This window comes from Arvicanthis niloticus, chromosome 6 (genome assembly GCF_011762505.2).
Source record: "Arvicanthis niloticus isolate mArvNil1 chromosome 6, mArvNil1.pat.X, whole genome shotgun sequence".
In the NCBI taxonomy this organism is placed as follows: domain Eukaryota; kingdom Metazoa; phylum Chordata; class Mammalia; order Rodentia; family Muridae; genus Arvicanthis; species Arvicanthis niloticus.
The window spans coordinates 81,258,004-81,276,147 of NC_047663.1; the positions used below are offsets into that span (position 1 = coordinate 81,258,004).

Here is an 18,144-nt window from a genome sequence, read left to right on the forward strand (position 1 = left end):
AGAAAGAAGCACTTTTAATGAGAGACAGCCAGAGCATGAAGCTGTCAGTTCTCCTCCTGTCCTTGATGAATACCAAAAAAAAAAAAAAAAAAAGGAGAGATTTCACTTTTAAAGGAAGCATTGCTTTCCAGAGACATTTGTATTCAAACAGGAGTCTTTCTTTCTTCCTCTTTCTCCTGGGAGAACAGCTCTACTCCTCAAATGAAAAAGAAATGATAAAATACACCAGCAACAGTGGACCTCAGACCTAACGTTTCTCCCTTGTCTTGGAATGTTATTTCCATATAGAAAGCTCCTCTAATGGGACACTTGTAACTGGCAGGGAATTTAGCCCTTGTGGAGTCCTCTCCAGAAATTGGATTTTTGCTTAAGCAAACAGCAAACCAGGCAGCAGGAGAAAAGCTATTTATTTGGCAGCCAGTTGAAGAGCCTTGCAAAAATACAATTCAGTCTTCTCTGACCACCGAGTCAATCAGAATACATTCAAAACAAAATCCAGGTATCAGGTCTGCACTTGCATGTAACAGTTAATCTCGAATACACTTTAATGATATTTTTCTTGATTACCCTTTTCTTATACATAGCGGCTTTGGCAGTTTACTTTCACATTAAAGAAGGGTAAAAGGCTTATACAAGCTGCTAACTTCTCTCCAGACTTTTGAGGGATTATTTAGAATCTTTGCTATTCAAATATAAGCAAATTTACACTCAGGAAAGTTAATCTCCAGTTTACGATATTTAATAATGTCATTTACAGTACCTCATGACAACAAGTTTACCTTCTTAAGTCAGACTTAGTTTTGAAAAGGTTCTTAGGAAGCATATAGGACATAAGACGTGTTCCCTAATCTTCTCATTTGTCTTGTACTTTAAGACTTCCTTCTTCACATGGGGATGCTTCTCTTCTTTAATCAAATAGCTCACCCTCCTACCTCTCGAAATGCCATTCTCTAGCAGGAGAGGGGCGAATGTCTGTGTAGGAAGACATTCCTTTAGGGAAATAGAAGATAAAGATAATTCAAAAGAGGTGGCAGACCTACTAATTTAAGCCTCCGAAATATTTGCCTTAGTTACTGACATTTTGATGTGTCCTTTGCAGAGCAGAGCTTCCATTCCTGTACTGCCACACCCCCCAACTCCCTGAAAACAGCTTTTGTGAGCTGAAGTGATTTTCCCCAGCCTACTATCAAGTTGTGTAGTTAAAAACCACTGAAGAAAATGAGTATCTACTGCTGATTTCTTCCCTCTAGTTCACCTATCAACTTGTGAAATTTGATATCTCACTTCATCCTGTTATGTTCTCTAAAAGTTAGTGACAGCTTTTCATTTGTAGATGCCCTCCCTTGGGAGAAAAGGAGTGATTTATTCATGCAGAATTCCCTATTAGTGAAAAGACCTGGAGTACACAGTCGTTTTTTTTTACTTTCAGCATGGCTTGTATGGAATTAGGAAAGATAGTTCATTCTTCTGCTTTCATTTGCTTAACAAAATATATATCAAATTGAGAAGCTTACTCTGATTGTGGTGTATCTTGAATTTTTCAATGAAAGACATGTTATGTGATATATATATATATATATATATATATATATATATATATATGCAACACTATAATTGTTTATTTTTAAATTTATTTCTGAGATAGAATATACAAGAAAGGATGAATTTGTGAAATGTCCCATGAGGAATAGAGCAATAGAAATATTTGTATTTAAAAATGTCATTTATAGTTTTCTGTTTCATAGTTGTTCTAAGTATTTAGTTGTAAAATCATAACACATAAAGAGTAAATTTAAAATCCTCTGGCTCATTATTCACTAACCATCAATATTGATCTATCCTTATTAAAACTGTGCACATGCACAGTCACATATACACATGCACACACACACACTCTGATTGCTAACCATAAAGTCTAGAATGAAAGTAAAATTTCTTCTGTCTCGTAGTATTGCACATCAGTGTTGGACCTTCTTTATCAATATGTGTTAAAACTTCATAGACACACGCCCTTGACAGAGAACTTTGTTCATCAACCTGTGACAGAAAATTCCAGCTGTGGAATATGCCAGTATGAAGAAAGTTCAGAGCAACACTTGCATAATAGCAAAAACTAAAAAAGCACACAGGTTTTCATGAATAACCAAATTGATGTACATCATGAGGTTTGCAGAAAGTGAAATTCAGCAAAACATTGAAAATAAGTTTGTTACAATCCCTCAGAGATAAGGAACAAATATTGAAGAAGCTGTTCACAAAGAAGACATGTTGCACAATTTGATACACACAAGTTGGAAAGAAAGTCAATCTCTAAGGCTGGAAGCATGGAATATTTTTTCTAAGAAAATAATGGCAAAGAATATGCAGATTGGCCTCTCGAGTACAAGTGACAACCATACAAACTCAGCCTTTTATACATGTGTCATCTGTGTTTCAGTAACAGTCGCAAAGAAAAGCAAAGTATTGTAAGAAAATGTTTTGTCTATTTATTTGTATCTACTTAAGATGTACATTTTAACATAAAAATGGTGGGCAGAACATATACACTTTTAGCTGTTTTAAAATTTATCAATATAATGCTTAATAGTCTTTGGTACTCAGAGACAAAGTTTTAACAATGACATTCTATTGGAATTTTTAGTTTAAATAACTTAAATGCTTTTTCTAAATATTTAAGTTTTTACATTTATATATATAAACAATATCAAAAATTTTACTTTTATACTGCTGATTTTTCTTCAGAATCAATAAATGATTATATGTTAATGAGTTAGTAATATTTTCAAATTGTGTACAAGAAATATTGTATCACTATATCATGAGTGGTATATCCTGCCTGGTATATCATTATACCATTTTGAATATACCATTTTGAATAATTTATACCATTTTGAATAATGTTATTGATAATTTTTTTCTCCAGGAGCCTACATAGCACCTCCTATTACTTTGAAATTATAAAGAAAGCCTTAATCTCAGTTCTTGCTAGATTTATTTTTATTCTGTACCTGAAGTGTGTGGTATCCAGTAATAGGCCTTACCATCCAGTTCTGCTTGGCAAAAAATACTACAGGTAAAAGCTAGTACTCTTTTGCAAACTTCTGGGGCCTTCCTGAATAATGACTCATAGGGACATCTACAACACATGACAGTGATATTGAATTATGGTATCTCTGTCAATTTCCTTGTCACAAAGTAGAATATTATTTAATTTAAGAACGGAAATTTTTAAATTAATTACTAAGATAATTTTAGTTCATTATAATGTATTGTTTCCTCATGAAAACTTCATAGATGTTCAAGCTCAGCTTTCATTCATACTTAAAGAAGTTAGGTTTGAGTGAGCATCATATGATGTTTTCTTTTTTAATTAAATTATTCACGTATTCTCTTTACAACCCAATATTAACCTTTCCTACCAAGACAGCCTCAGGAAAGTCTTCCCTCATTTCTCCTTCCCCTTCTCTTTTGATAAGGAGAAGCCCGGCTCTGTGTGTCACCCCACCACACACACACACGCACACACATACACACACACACACACACACACACACCACACACACACACACAAAGAGAGAGAGAGAGAGAGAGAGAGAGAGAGAGAGAGAGAGAGAGAGACAGAGAGAGAGAGAGAGAAAGACAGAGACAGAGACAGAGACAGAGACAAGACAGAGACACTGAGCGACTAGGCACTTTCTTTTCCACTAAGTCCAGACAAGTTTGTCCATTTAGGGGCACAGGATCCACAGGCAGGCAGGAAGGCAGGCAGGTGGGAGGGAGGGAGGGCAGGAGAGCAGGTGCACAGGCAGGTGGGCAGGCAGGCAGGCTACAGGCTGAGGAACAGCCCCTGTTGCAGTTTTAGGGTTATGCATAAAGACAAAGCTACTTATCTACTACTTAAGTCCAGGGGACCTACTTCCAGCCCATGATTGCTCCTTAGTTGATGAGTTAATCTCTGGGAGCCCCCTGAAAATGTTCAGATTAGTCGACTATGTAGTCTTCTTGTGGGGTCTCTGTTTCTTTGGGTATCTCAGCCTTTTCCCCAACAATTTCCAGAGCTCCAGCTAATGTTTGAGTGTGAGTCTCTACATCAGTTTCATTAGCTTCTGGGTGGGGCCTCTCAGAGGTCAGTTATGCTTTGTTCTTGTCTCTGCTGGCTGTACCAGGCAGACCAGCTGGAGTGATCCAACTAGTGTGGGTGGTGTTCCAGAATTCCAAGCTGGTTAGTTTTCAAGCCCCTCAAGGTTTCCAGGGGGAGTCAGGATGCTCTTGAGATCCCGCAAGTCTCCTCCAGACAGAGAAGCAAGCCCAGAGCTAGACAATGGTGCTCAGAGGACCACGCACACCTCTGCAGGCTCTCCCAGGTAGACCAGCTGAGGTGACTGAGTTTTGGTTTTCTAAACACATGATATGATGATTTTTAATATTTTTGGCAGTTGGCTACAAACTGTCTAGTCCCAAGTTTATTTAAAGTCAGCTTCTTGATGTTTTACCATATGTATATGTGTATATATGTATATATATATATATATATATATATATATACATATATACACATATACATATATATATGTATATATACATATACATATATGTATATGTATATACATATACATATATGTATATGTATATATACATATATATATATATATATATATATATATATCCATATATATATCCATATCCTCAGGTGTGAAACTCTTTACAGATTGATTATCATTCTTCCAGTAATAACTTTATTAGTTTACTCAGGAGCTTGAGATTCATTTTTATAGGTTGTTAGAAATAATCTATTCATGGAATCAGATTTCAGTTATTTCTCTACATCGCGCTGTTTAAAGATCACTTTCATGAGTAAAGCTGTGAAATCGAAGATCATATCAATATATTATTAAACCATCTAAACTTGATTTAGTAGTATTTATTTCAGTGTTGTTATTCCTTTTCAGAATAGTATAAAGTCACTAATTAGTACCCTTTGCATTATTAACCACCCTAATTTACTTGATAGATTTCTTACTGTGTGAATATTCTGCAGTAAAGTCAACAGTTTGGTTCTTCCACACAGAGTCTCATCTTGTTCTATCCTACTGTAGAGTTATTTTGCTTTTTTTTTTCAATGAGTTACAAGTTTCTTTTTCCTTAAGACTTATATTTAATGTCTGACTTAAATATATATCTCCAAACTCACAGTAGCTTCCCATCTTCAGTAATGTATTATTCCTATGGTTTTCTTCTGACATTATAAAACTTGCTTTAGCCATGCCAAATACTCCATTGTAATGCCACTATCGAAAACTCACAAGTTGATTTAAAATAGAACTTTTTCACACTCAAATCCTTTTCACACAAAAATAATTTTATATGACCTAAGATACAGAGTAAGATTAAATTAGGTATAAAATATTACAGCTACTGATAATAAATCATGAATTTATTTCAAAATGTTTCTATAGGACCTATTAAATTTAAGACAAGCAATCTTATCCATAAATAAGATGGGTGTGCTTGTTCATTTTCATTGAAATTATTCAACTTTTTGCTTTCATATTTAATACTGTGGGCCATAGAGCATCTTTAATGCTTCTCAGAGTTTATTAGAATTTTAATCTTATATAATAAATATTAAGGCTGCTTCTTCACCTAAGAGCATTGTATAACATAACATAGGTAAATAAATGCAAGGTCATTTTAAAAATTGTTAAAACACCTTGTCCTGGTCCAATGCTAAATTTCATATAGCAAATATCATGAATTCAATCCAGCATCTCTATAGAAACTTTGAAATCAAACAGTCAAGTACATGAAAATCCAAAAATATACTAATTTGATATTTACATGCTAAAGGTTAATAGCAGAGATATTAAAGTTTTTATTTTCTACATTCAACCCATTATACTTCCAAAAGGCCAGAAAATTTTGTACGTACAGTAAAATCTTTGTAGTTTATAACATTCAGTAATCTTGGTTTAAGTAGACCCTAGGTGCTGTGAGAAGCCTTCTCTAGTGTAGTTTGACATAGCATGCACGTCTGTAGAATGCATACTGAATTTTAGAACCAAAACTTCAGTGAAGATGCACAATGCATTATCAGAGAACTCTGCCAGTAAAAATTTTGTTGACCAGCCATGGAGTCATTGTCAAGAAAATAACATCATAAAATTCATATTTCTTAGTATTAAAGCTTCTGTATTTCTCATTTTTTAAAATAGTTTATATAATAAAATAGATTTTCATAGTGCAGCTATGAATAACTCATAGAATCTTAAAAGTCTCCATAATCCTTTTCACTCCCCATGCCAAAGGTAATGTTAAATAATGAAGAAATATCACAATTGAGCCACACTTGTTTTTATTGGCTTGACTTAAGACAACATGAATATACTCCAAATCATCACATTCTGCTTGATCATTAAAAAAAACAAAAACAAAAACAAAAACACCAGCCATTCAATCAACCAACCAAACAAACAAGCAAACAAAACAATTTACTATTATAAGTGAAACATAATAACTTCCTGTCTAGATTGAAGCACTTGTAGTTGCCAGTAATTGTACATTTTGAATCCACTAATGAGAATATTCCTGCATTTCAATTTGTCTAATACATACATTGTTAATTTTATAGGATATATAATATTCTTTAAAACAGTTTTGCAACACTCTGTCCTTTTCACTTGCATCATTGCAGGACATGAGTCAAAATCAGGAACACCCCTCTCTGGTGTAGAAAGTAATCAAACGGAAAGTGGCTCAAGTTTTTGTTTGTTTGTTTATTGTTTTGTTTTGTTGCTCTTTTTAGCCAAACTGAGATAATTTCTTGTTCAACACTGAAGCTTACCAACTCAGGTATGAAGAAATATTTGGTCTAGCTTCTCTCCCCTGCTATGCCTCTCCCTCTTACACTAAGCCGATTTTCCCCCCTCAACAAGTCATGCAACTTCAAAGTCTAAGGCTATTGGTGTCAGGAGCTCTGTTCAGCCTCAGAGGTCACAGATATTTCCACCCTGTCCAAGCTTTTATGGATCAACATCTTTGTAGGATTCTGTTGCTTTGATCTTTGATGGATTACTGGCTGGATCAGGATTTCCATGGAAGTAAATTTGAAAAAAATTTGCTACTGGGAGAAATTTTGGTCATTTTTTTTTTTAATGTTAGATCTAGAGAAAGAGATCTTCTATCAATAAAATGTTACTCAATATTGAGTCAAGATACTTAAATTATGGTTATGTATTAACAGTGAATGTAATTGCTATAAATTTGGAGATAAAATGTGTTGGAGCAAAGTGTTGATTTACTTGTTAAGAAAACAGATGATTACATATTACTTTCTGACTGAGTAAAATAACTGGTAATTATCTTTCTTTATGAAATCACATAAGTCCTCCTATGTCTGACGTGTATATCTTACTAATTCTTTTTATACTATATATACTCTTAGCTCCACTGGAAAAATTGTTAAACCAAACAACTAATACTTTATTTGACTTTAAACTTTTTTTTCTTTTAAACTTTTCATATTGCTTAGGATATTTAGTATCTGCTCAGCTTTTTTATTTTATTTTTAAAAATCTTGCTTTTTATATATTATGCAAGTCCTAAAAGGATAAAAAATATTTTTCCATTTTCATTATTAAGTTCACCATTTCTTTGTGATTTTGGTAATTTATGTTCCAAAATAGATTGACCAAAATCTTGTGTCCTTTTCAACTGGTCTTAAATCACATATATTTATACCTTTTCCATCTACTGAATTGATATGTGAGAAACAATGTGCTTTACAATTTTCTGGAGGTAAAAATGTAAAGGATTTTAATGGTAGAGATGAAAAAAAAAAAAAAAAAAAAAGCTCCCCAATGTTTTATGTCTCCTTGTAAAATTCAAGAATTGTTTCAGCCAAAGCAAAGTGTATATTTTGAAGATAAAGTAGCCCTTCTAAATATATAAAGGGAAGAAGGTATTCAAATACTTTGACTTATGTACCGCTTGTCATGGGAGGTGCCTCACCAGCCCTATAGAGTAATGACAAAATGAGTTGTATTTACTTCGCTCATGGGTGGTGCAATCTCAAATGCAAAGTGGTCTTTTATAACCACCAGTATCAAAATTACACTCTCTGTTTTTTCCTCTTCAGAATCTTTGCATGGTGTAGAGCAAGGGATATAGGAAATACATCTGAAGCATCCACTGTGACTGCCTATTGATCTGAGGCCTGGATTTATGAATACCTCATATTTTCCCAGGACCTGTAACATGAGAAGAAAGATGGGGTTTGTTTATACACTATTATTACATGACTAATGAAGAAATCTAAACTTAAGTATGATAAATGAATTATTTCTAATAGGGATAGTTACACGTATGTCTTTTAAATAGTTTTCTCAGTTCTTTTCAAGGGTGGAGAATTGTGTGATATAATTGTGAGATTTGATCTCCTTTAGATATAATAAATGAAAGAGAGAAATTACTACATAATAAGAGGTGACAAGAGGTGACTCTTTTAGACATTTGATGAGTGGGCAGTTTGACTTAATAACTGTAATGTTAATGAGTGTTTAGAGTCCTTAATATGAGCGGAACTGCCTTCACATATTTGACATACATTATCTTAATAGTTACAGTAATTTTATATCTTTGATATCATTTTGAGTGAAATTTTATGAGGCAGTAGAAATTGCTCACCAGTTAAAAGTGTGTACCTCTCTTCCAGGGGACCTGAGTTTAGTTCTCAGCCGATATGTCAGGGGTACACAGCTTCCTGTAACTCCAGTTCTAAGGGATATGAAGCCTTTCCTCTGTGTCTACCCATATACAAGTATATATAACCTCACATAGACACTCATCTGCACACACAATTAACAGGCAAAGCAGAAAAAAAAAACTTTTCCTAGGGGAAAATTTAAAATGGAAAATTTTAGATTTTTATATTTAGATTATATACAAAAATTGTAAAGATTTTCCATGGACAGAAGGCAAATTAATGACGGGTCACAGGGAGAAATCCAAAGACTTCTTTCATGAAGTGTTTTAGATTACTATCTATTTTTGATGAGAAGGTTATCTCATTTCTTCAAGGTAAACAGAAGAAGTGCAATTCTATTGACAATTTAGCTAAGATATTTGTGTGAAATCAATTTACAAATCAAAAGATTGAGCACCAGCTAGTTAGTATGTTTTCATAATTGTCATTGATATTTGAGGGAAATACCCCAGTTTCTATCATCAAGAAAGCTGTGCTCTAGAACTTAAAATCCATGGTCAACGTATAGGTGTGCTAACTTAACCGAAAAGGACGTAGTTGTTTGAGCATCACTTAGTACAAAAGGATAGAATGCTTCATTCCAGGATGGTCTCCTTCAATTCCTCAAGTTTGAAGTTGGCCTCATAAAATTTGTTACAAACCATGTGTATTGACAAGAAGGGTGCTAGGGGAGGTGAGCTGGAGGAATGGCCATGTTAGTAGTGTGTGAATCTTCACTGCCATTGCTTTAATGAATATTTGGTGACATTGCTGATGAATGCTGTTTTCCTTAAAGACTGTAATGAATTAAGACAGGTTCATTTTCTCTTTTGTATACCAATAAACTGCTAATGTGTTGTTCACATACATTAATATTTATAATCCTCAGAATATCCCAAACTGGTAGGTACTTTCGTTAGCTCTAATTTTAGTTGCAGAGTTAAAGTACAAAACTTCAGGTACAGTCACACTGAGGACTGGCATAGCATGACATATTTCATAGCACTCTTCTCCTTTGAGACGTTGTTTAAAATGCACAATCAAAACATTTTAGAAGATATTATATTCCAAAGCTATGGGCCAAAGATCATGGGAGAAACTGAGAAAAATGTGATAGATAGAAGTGGGGGGGAATAGAGAGAGACAAGGAGAAAGAGAGCAGAGAAACAGAGAAAAGGAGTGATACAGAGAAATAGAAAAAGACAGGGAGAGAAGAGAGAAATTCTTATTCTTAGGAGTTATCTGGTCTATAAGATAATGCAACTACTGTGGGTATATATCATGAAGCTGTAATGTAATGAGCGGGTATGTGAGGGGGTAAAAGGATAAAACAGTGACTATAGAGAAATAGAGGAGAAAGGAGATGAATCCAACAGGTGCCGATATTCCTATAGATACAAAAGCTGAATGGCATGATCAAATTTACAGAAACATGGCATCAAGATCACTGTCAAGTTTCAGAGTAACTGTAAAAGACAGTGGCTGTACCCCAGTACGGATACATATTTTGGGTTCAGTTGGAGGAAATATGCTATGAGTAGGTGAAACTTTGGAGTTTTCAGTAAAATTTCAAAACACATGTAATCAGCAGACAGTGTCCCAAGTTCAGATTATTGCAGGGGTGCAGGAGATGCTTGTCCCATCAGGGATCTCACTAAAATTGTACCACAAACATTAAGGATATAGATAAATAATTAATAGAAAAAAACTATATTGGGAAACATTTTTGTGCATTGAACCATACTTTTCAATCTGATCCATGTAGCACAATTTAGTCTTGAGACAATAGATCTGTAGGGAAATGTTCCTTGAAGGACACTATTCATGGGAGACTTGAACAAACCAGTTCCTTCCTTACATAAGTGGCCATATTACTAGGAATGAATATATTTTTATCCAGCTGTACTAGGTTGCCAGAGTTGAAAATGATGGTACTCTAAGATCTGCTTTGATTGACAGCACAGCTATAATCTGGCCAAAATACTGATGCTAAATGGCCCCTGATGGTTGTTTGGCTGATAGGCATAACCTCACCAGAGGTACCTTGGAGGTTAGCATGACTTACTCTGCTATCAAGGAAGTCATGAGTAAATATATGATAGTTCCCATTCTCTATCATATCATAATGGGATCCTGAAAACATTTCTCATTCTCCAGTTTCCTGTGAGACAGGGTGGAAGCTAAATCCCAAGAGGATCCACATACTTGTTTAAATTTTACTCTGTCCTTTGTTGCTCCTCTCAACCCCATAAAAGTCATTGTGATGTTCATCTTTCTGTCAATCAGCTGACAGGTAACAGTCTACACCAGTCCCAAGCATAGAGTACCTAATTCTGTGTCTGCCTCTCTTTGCCCGTGTGAGAGCAAAAAATTAGAGGCTACAGAGATGGAAAATCTGAGGAGCTAAGGCATGACCTCTCAGATTGAATACTCTAGCCCAAAACATGTCCCAAATACATACCCCTCTATATGCTTGAAAGAACATACCTCATTTATCATATTTCGTGTGAAAAAAACGTGAGGAAAATAGTGCAAAGTTTAGACATAATGAGATGAATGCATTTTTGATACTGATAACAGCCAATATTGCTATAGAGATGATATTAACTATAATATACTTTCTAGCAATGTAAAGATAATTTCAATTGGAGCTATATCTCATAAATGACTATTAATGATAGCATATGTAAGTCATCACTTTGTTTCGTCTAGGGTGGAGTTCTGACAGTATGAACAATAAAATATATCTGTTTTAAAATGCCTATACAACAAAATACTTTTTTCATACCTTGGATGGCTTGGTAGATGATTGTTTCTAAGGAGATATCAATTACAAAGATTTCTAAGAATCACAAATGAAAACTGTTTTTTTAAGGCAACAATTTTGTAAATGGTAGAGTGTATATACGTTCCTTTTATAATGAATTGTAATCCCTTAACCTATTAAATGTTTCATTCCCAAGTAATGAGTATTTTTGTGTTTAAGATTAAAAACAAAAAAATTGAAAATAATTAGCATTAAATGACTTAAAATTTTAGCGACCAGTTTTCATGTTGATGATATCATAATGACTCAGGTTATTAATACATCTGTAACTAGAGTAAAGATGGCCAAATATGGTCTCTTAAAGCAATATAGAGAAACCAAAATGTAAGAAACAATACAAAAGAGTATTTTATAAACATTCAATTTTACAGAGTGTTGCTGCATATGTGTTTAGAAAAATGTGTCTTCTAATCTGCCCTTCTAGAAGACACATTTACTAACTGACCCCTGGTACCTTGTGTCTGATCAATTATTAGTTTGAACATGGAGTGCTTCTTTTTAGGGAGCTATCAACCCCCCCTTGAAGTAAATTGTGTCCTGTGGCTAAAATTTGACATGGTTCAGGAAACACATACCTTGTACAATCTTCCATGGTGGGTAGCTATGTCTCAGACCCCTCAGAGGCATTTACATCCTCAGTGTTTGAGCCGAACTTTTCAAGTCCTGGATTCTTTGAAAACTTCAAATGCTCTGCAGTGTTAGCAGACTGATGGTGAAGCTGATCTCAAAGTCCACCATTAACACTCCCCTCAAGGACATTTTCATTAGAACTTTGTACATGGGCAGTTCAAAAGATCCTGCTATTGATTTTTGTTCAGAAGTCCAGCCTTCACTTTCATATTATGCAACTTTTTTGACAGACTTTCAAAAACCACAAACTACGGGCTGCCTGTGATTCCAGCCAGGGTTTTATGCTGCTCGTGTGATTTCCTCCAGCCACATCCTTCTCCCGTCCTTGTCAACACTGCAAGGAGAATAGCCGTCTTAAAAGATTTGCTAAAAAGCAGAAGCAATTTCACAGAGATGGGAGGGAAAAAAAATCTGACCTTTCCATGTACACACACACAAAATCTCACTTAAGTAAATAACCTTTTCAGCTGTAAAATTGTGTTGCCGCATCCATTTATCAGACACACAGATAGATCATCGGCGAGTTTATCTTATTTTGCCATTTAAATTTCATACAGGAGTCAGGCACCAAAGTGTGTAAATCGTAGCAAAGAGCCTCTAGCATATGTGCTCTGCACATATTAATGGAATTATCTATCAGAGAATCTTTAGCAGCAATGGTTGAGGAATTAATTATTGGGATGGTTTTTTTTTATAGCTGTCAGTGTGCTGTAAAAATAAGTTTTGCCCTTCATATTCTTTCTGCCACGTTAGCCTTTCAATTGTAGCAGTTTCTAAAGAGATGAAGAATTGGATGTGGGTTTGGCTCTGATCCACTGTGGGCCTATTAGTTCATTGTGAATATTTCAATTTGGGTTGGGTGTGCAGAGTTCCATAGTGATATGATTAAGCAATGACTGTGAAATGACAGTTTGTACAGGTGCAGAACTTGCTGCTTTAACATTTACAGACAAAAAAAAAATTTTAACTACCTGTCCAGAAAACAAATTTCATAGGAACCTCGGTGTACCTTTTTCCCCAGCAGAGGTGAATTTTCTGAGATCATTATTATGACTTATGGTAACAGCTAGTCCCTAACTGGTAAGTTGCCATGTGGCGTTGAGATGTGGCAATCACCTGCGTTGTAAATTTCATTTTACACAACCAATTAAAGCAGTTGGTGTTACAATTGCTTTTTTGTTATGAAGCGAACGAGGGTTAAGAAAAATTATGAAAATTACCTAAGAACTGTAATGGGTTAGAAATATTACTTATATACAATAAAAAAGAAAAAAAAAAAAAACAGGGCAGAAAAAGTACACTCTAAACTTTGTCAGAAAAAAAGACTTCCTGGAATTCAAGCCAAGAAGTACATATCCTGGGGATGCTCTCTTACCTCTGTAGGATGCATGTGATTCTCTCCTAACCAGTTACCTTTGTTCTCCTGTGTGCAAAATCCAAGGGGAAGAAAAGTGTGAAGCATATAAGCCAAATTCCTCAATATGTAAGACAGATATAATATCAAAATTATTGGATCTTATAATCACTGTAAAATAATGCATTAAGTTTTTAAAAAAGCAGATTTGTCTTATGAAAATACTATTGCTTTACTTTCATGCCTGATCCTTTTTTTTTCCTGATTCTGCTTCTCTTGTGCTTAACTTGCACTCTACCACACAATGACAACCAGACAGTGAAACATGGTCTCATATGGGTTTTCTTGTCAACCTTTTCAAGGAAGTACTGGGAGTGTAGTAGATTTACTTTGCACAGAGCCTTGTATACTAGGCCAGTTTTAAAATGTCAGACATTGAAGAATTCTGTTGCTGCCACATTCAGGAGGCAAGTGGACACTGGTGAACACTCCAATATGTCTCGCTCAGATCAAATGCTGAAAACGCACCGTTCCTATAACACACTGTTAGCAAGTTCATGAACTTGACAGCGCAGGGCAACAGCTCCCTATTGTAGGAAGAAATGAAAGCCTACTGAATATGGTTGTCCTCATGCCTTTCTCTTGTTTGATCCTTTTGAATTCATTTTCATACTCCCTCTACTGGACTTAATCAGGCCTAAACAAATGAGTTTCGGTGGCTGCACACTGTTGACCTGAGATGATACCAGAGTTCTATTCCTTTGTGCCTTGTTGAGTGGAAATCAGTCACTGGGGGTCAACAACCAACTCACCTTTTTGGTATTGTGTATTGAAATGAATCAAAGAAGGGCTAAATTCAATACCCTGTGAATTAAGCAGTTTCACCTCTGATAGGATATGAGAAACAAATAGATTTCTGATATGAAGTTGACCAAGTATGATGTTCATACCTGTAATTCCAGAACTCAAAGACTGAGGCAGGTAAGTGGCAAGTCTGGGCTACATACTGAGTTTCATGCAATCCTGGACTGATATCACACCTGATCTCTGAACAGAAAAAAAAATGTAATAGGGAGTTATATTTAGAATACTTTTTCTTAAACTAAAATTAATTATCTGTAAAAAGAAAAAAAGTATACCTTCAGTGTTTAATCAGAGATTAAAATAAGGATATCTTGATTATTGAATGGGTGTAATAATTAGCCACAAATTAAATACCCTCTGTAATATTATTTGCAATTAAGTCATAGCAACTGAAACTTTCTGAACATGCCTCAGTTCCCTAGGTTGTAGAAATGGAAACCTGGACAGGCTATTGACATCCTGATTCTGTGGACATTCTTTATGCATGAATGTGCCACATGGAAAATAAAGAAGATGGGTTTTCCAGGGGATATAGGCTTGTCCATTTTAGTTCATGTGACTTCCTCATGGGGTGGCAATAGGGGCAGAAGAGGAAGAAGAGCTATGATTTGTCACACTCCTTGTATACCTTTGTTTTAACCTGGAAAACCCCCTATCTGATATTCAAACGAATGACTTTAAACCCTCCTATAGCTGGTCTTACTACACTATGGGTTCTTCTCTTCGTCACCCTTTATTCCCCCAGTTTTACCCTCATACTAGATAAGAAAAAAAAAGAATAGAAGGGAGAGAGAAAAAAAGAGATTCATGAATCTAGTTTCCTTCCTTTTGTTTCTTCCCTAAGTACAACTTCTAAGAAACCACAACCAACCCATTCAAATGATCATCAAGCACCAAACTCATCTCTCTAGGTCCTAATATTTATATGCTTGTGAAAAGTTCCCAGGATTCCAAACTTCACACAGTCACAGAAACTCTCTGGAGCTGATAAAAACATACCTCTGCTAGATCAAGAGGAAAGTAACTCAAACTAGCCCCATATCCCCCAAATTGGTATTGAAACAAAAACATATTCTTATAATAGTTCTGTGGGTTTAAAAAAATCAAAATGTCAGAATTCACACCCTTATAAAAATACTTATGGTGTTTAGCTTATTTCCTCTGCCCTAGAGTGCTTAGGAATGTGTGTGTTCAGGTTGAAAATATAGAAAATGTTTCCAATATCATAGATTCTAACTAAAAAGCAATTAAATAACTACTATAAAGTATTTTAAGCCAGATACATGTAAGTCATATACCTGGTTTATTTAAAGATTTTAGAATTGCAGTAAAATAAAGTACTTGTTTCTTGGAAATGAAAGAGAAATGGGATGCTAATCAGGGTGCAATAGACTCATATCTCTTGATTTAAATAGACTAAACATTAGTTTTTCTTCAGTCTTTGCATTGCTTCATATAATTGTGATGATTATCCCATCAGGTTAACATATAGCTCGCTATCAATCCCTGTTCTCCACAGATGCTACAGAATGATTCTTGCCTAATCAAGAGTGGAACTTTTTCCATTTCTCTTTACTGTTTTATGTGATGAAGAATTTTAAAGGACTTATTGTGTGTGTGTGTGTGTGTGTGTGTGTGTGTGTGTGTGATATTTTTTCTAACATTAACGGTAAAAAATGTGCCCTTCTAAATGTGTTTGCATTTAGCACTTGGAAGACTCTTAAATTATACTTGATACTATTATAAAAGTCATTGTGGCGTCATTGTTGCTAGTTTCAAATTTCTACATATTCTGCTTCAGAAATGGATCACATAATGACCTGACATTTTTAAACTTTATCATATGGCCTGGCAATTCACACACTCCCTACTTCTCATTTGTATTCTTTTCACAGCGCCTACCCCAACCCCTGAACACCCACACATACTCTTGGCAGCCCTAGAACTTTTATTTCCATGATCTGTGGCCTCAACTTAAATTTTCAAATAATTCAATACTGAAAGTCCACCATAATGCTAGCTCAAGACCATATGTGTGGCTTTTCATATCTTGGCAACTACTGAATGTCAAGTTCATCAGACGGATGGTCTTCCTGCTCATGCCTTTAGGCTATATTCATATCTTCTTTGCATTGTTTGAAAAATACTTAAGTCAGTCTTTTGAATTACTTTTTTCTAAAAGTCCTTCAGGATCATTCGCAGTATGGCCATTACCATGGAACTGGCAATTTGGGGACAGCATTGTGCTGTGGGGTTTTATGATGCTTTTGTCTCTGTGCAAGGACTTGCCTATTTGGAACACTGTGGGTGGAGTCTTCCTCTTCTGTTTAAATTACCTTCTTGAGATGTAGGTTTCAAAAAAAAAAAACAAGTCTTAAGATTATTGAAACATTGTTTTATTCTATGAGTATAGAGATCTGAATATTTTGTCCCTTGTTGTCTTTGAAGAGTCTCTTATGTTCTGCCCTACTGATATTGTATAAACCTATACACATCCCTAGTTGGTTCTTTCCTCTGCAGTCTTCTGAGGTATCTTTTCCCAGCTGGACGTCATAGCTTGTTTGAGCTCTGATCTGATCTGTGCCTCTATCAGCCATTATGAGGCTCTGTGAGTTTGGACACATTACTCTTCTCTGAGTTTAGGGCTTCCCTCCCCAAATTTGGAAGTCCTGGCCTATTTCTGTCTGCATAGGACAGCTCTGATATCCTCCCTGGTTTTATCCATATCCATCTATTTGAAAGGCTCTAACTATTCATGAAGAAGATGTCAAATGTAAATCTTTACCTTTCCAACATGGCATTATTGTTTTCTTCCTAGAGCCACTGTCACTTAGTAACACTAATATATCCCTCATCAAATTGAAAGATTTGTGTTCTCTTTGATATAAGCATCCTTTATCCATCTTTTAATTACAGTAAATACCACAACAGACACATTTTCTTTGTGTTTTACATATGAATTGAGGAAGTAAAATCTTTAATTTGCTCACATCCTTTAGAAAAAAAAAAAAAGGTAGCTTTAGAAAGTCCTTGTCAAAGAGAAGTTTGCAAGCAAAATTTCCAATATAAAATAAGACCAAATGAGAATTAGTAGGTTGACTTATCAGACTAGTACACTTGGATTTCTTTCCTTTTACTATTTTTAAAAAGATTTATTTATTTTTTATTTATATGAATATACTGTAGCTGTCTTCAGACACACCAGAAGAGTGCATTGGATTCTGTTACAGATGGTTGTAAGCCACCATGTGGTTGCTGGGAATTGAACTCAGGACCTCTGGAAGAACAGTCAGTTTTTTTAATTGCTGAGATATCTCTCCAGCCCTACACTAGGATTTCTTACAAACCAAAGTTGTGTAAGATAATTACCAGATTTTTGGAAACTTTACATAAAAATCACAAGCACAGGATGCCAAGAAACTTACATGAATTTAGAATTTTTAAAGCTATATTGGTACTTTATTTTTGAAAGCCCATTTGCCCAAAATAAATACTTCTGTTCTTTCTAAAATATATTTGTGTGGTATTCTTAATTTGAATTTCTGTAAAATCATTTATTACATTTCTGACTTCATTATTCAATTACATAGAAAATACAAGAATAGTTTATCATAAAATATAAAATATCTTTCTTAAGTAAGATCTACACTGATATTCAGCTATTTCTTCAAAAACAAACTAGATACAAATGCTGTGGGGCAGGGGAGTATGTGAGAATGTCTCCAGGAC

The 18,144-nt window shown here is 34.9% G+C and overlaps 1 long non-coding RNA gene across 3 annotated transcripts in view; it reads right to left on the bottom strand.

The window, feature by feature from the left end:
• The window catches only part of LOC143442835 (uncharacterized), an 88,107-nt gene extending 75,811 nt beyond the window's left edge, over positions 1-12,296 (bottom strand). For all 3 annotated transcript variants that reach the window (XR_013111362.1, XR_013111363.1, XR_013111361.1), the window contains exon 1: positions 12,143-12,296. This is a non-coding gene — a long non-coding RNA (uncharacterized LOC143442835). The remainder of the gene's footprint in view (positions 1-12,142) is intronic.
• Positions 12,297-18,144: the final 5,848 nt, after the last annotated feature.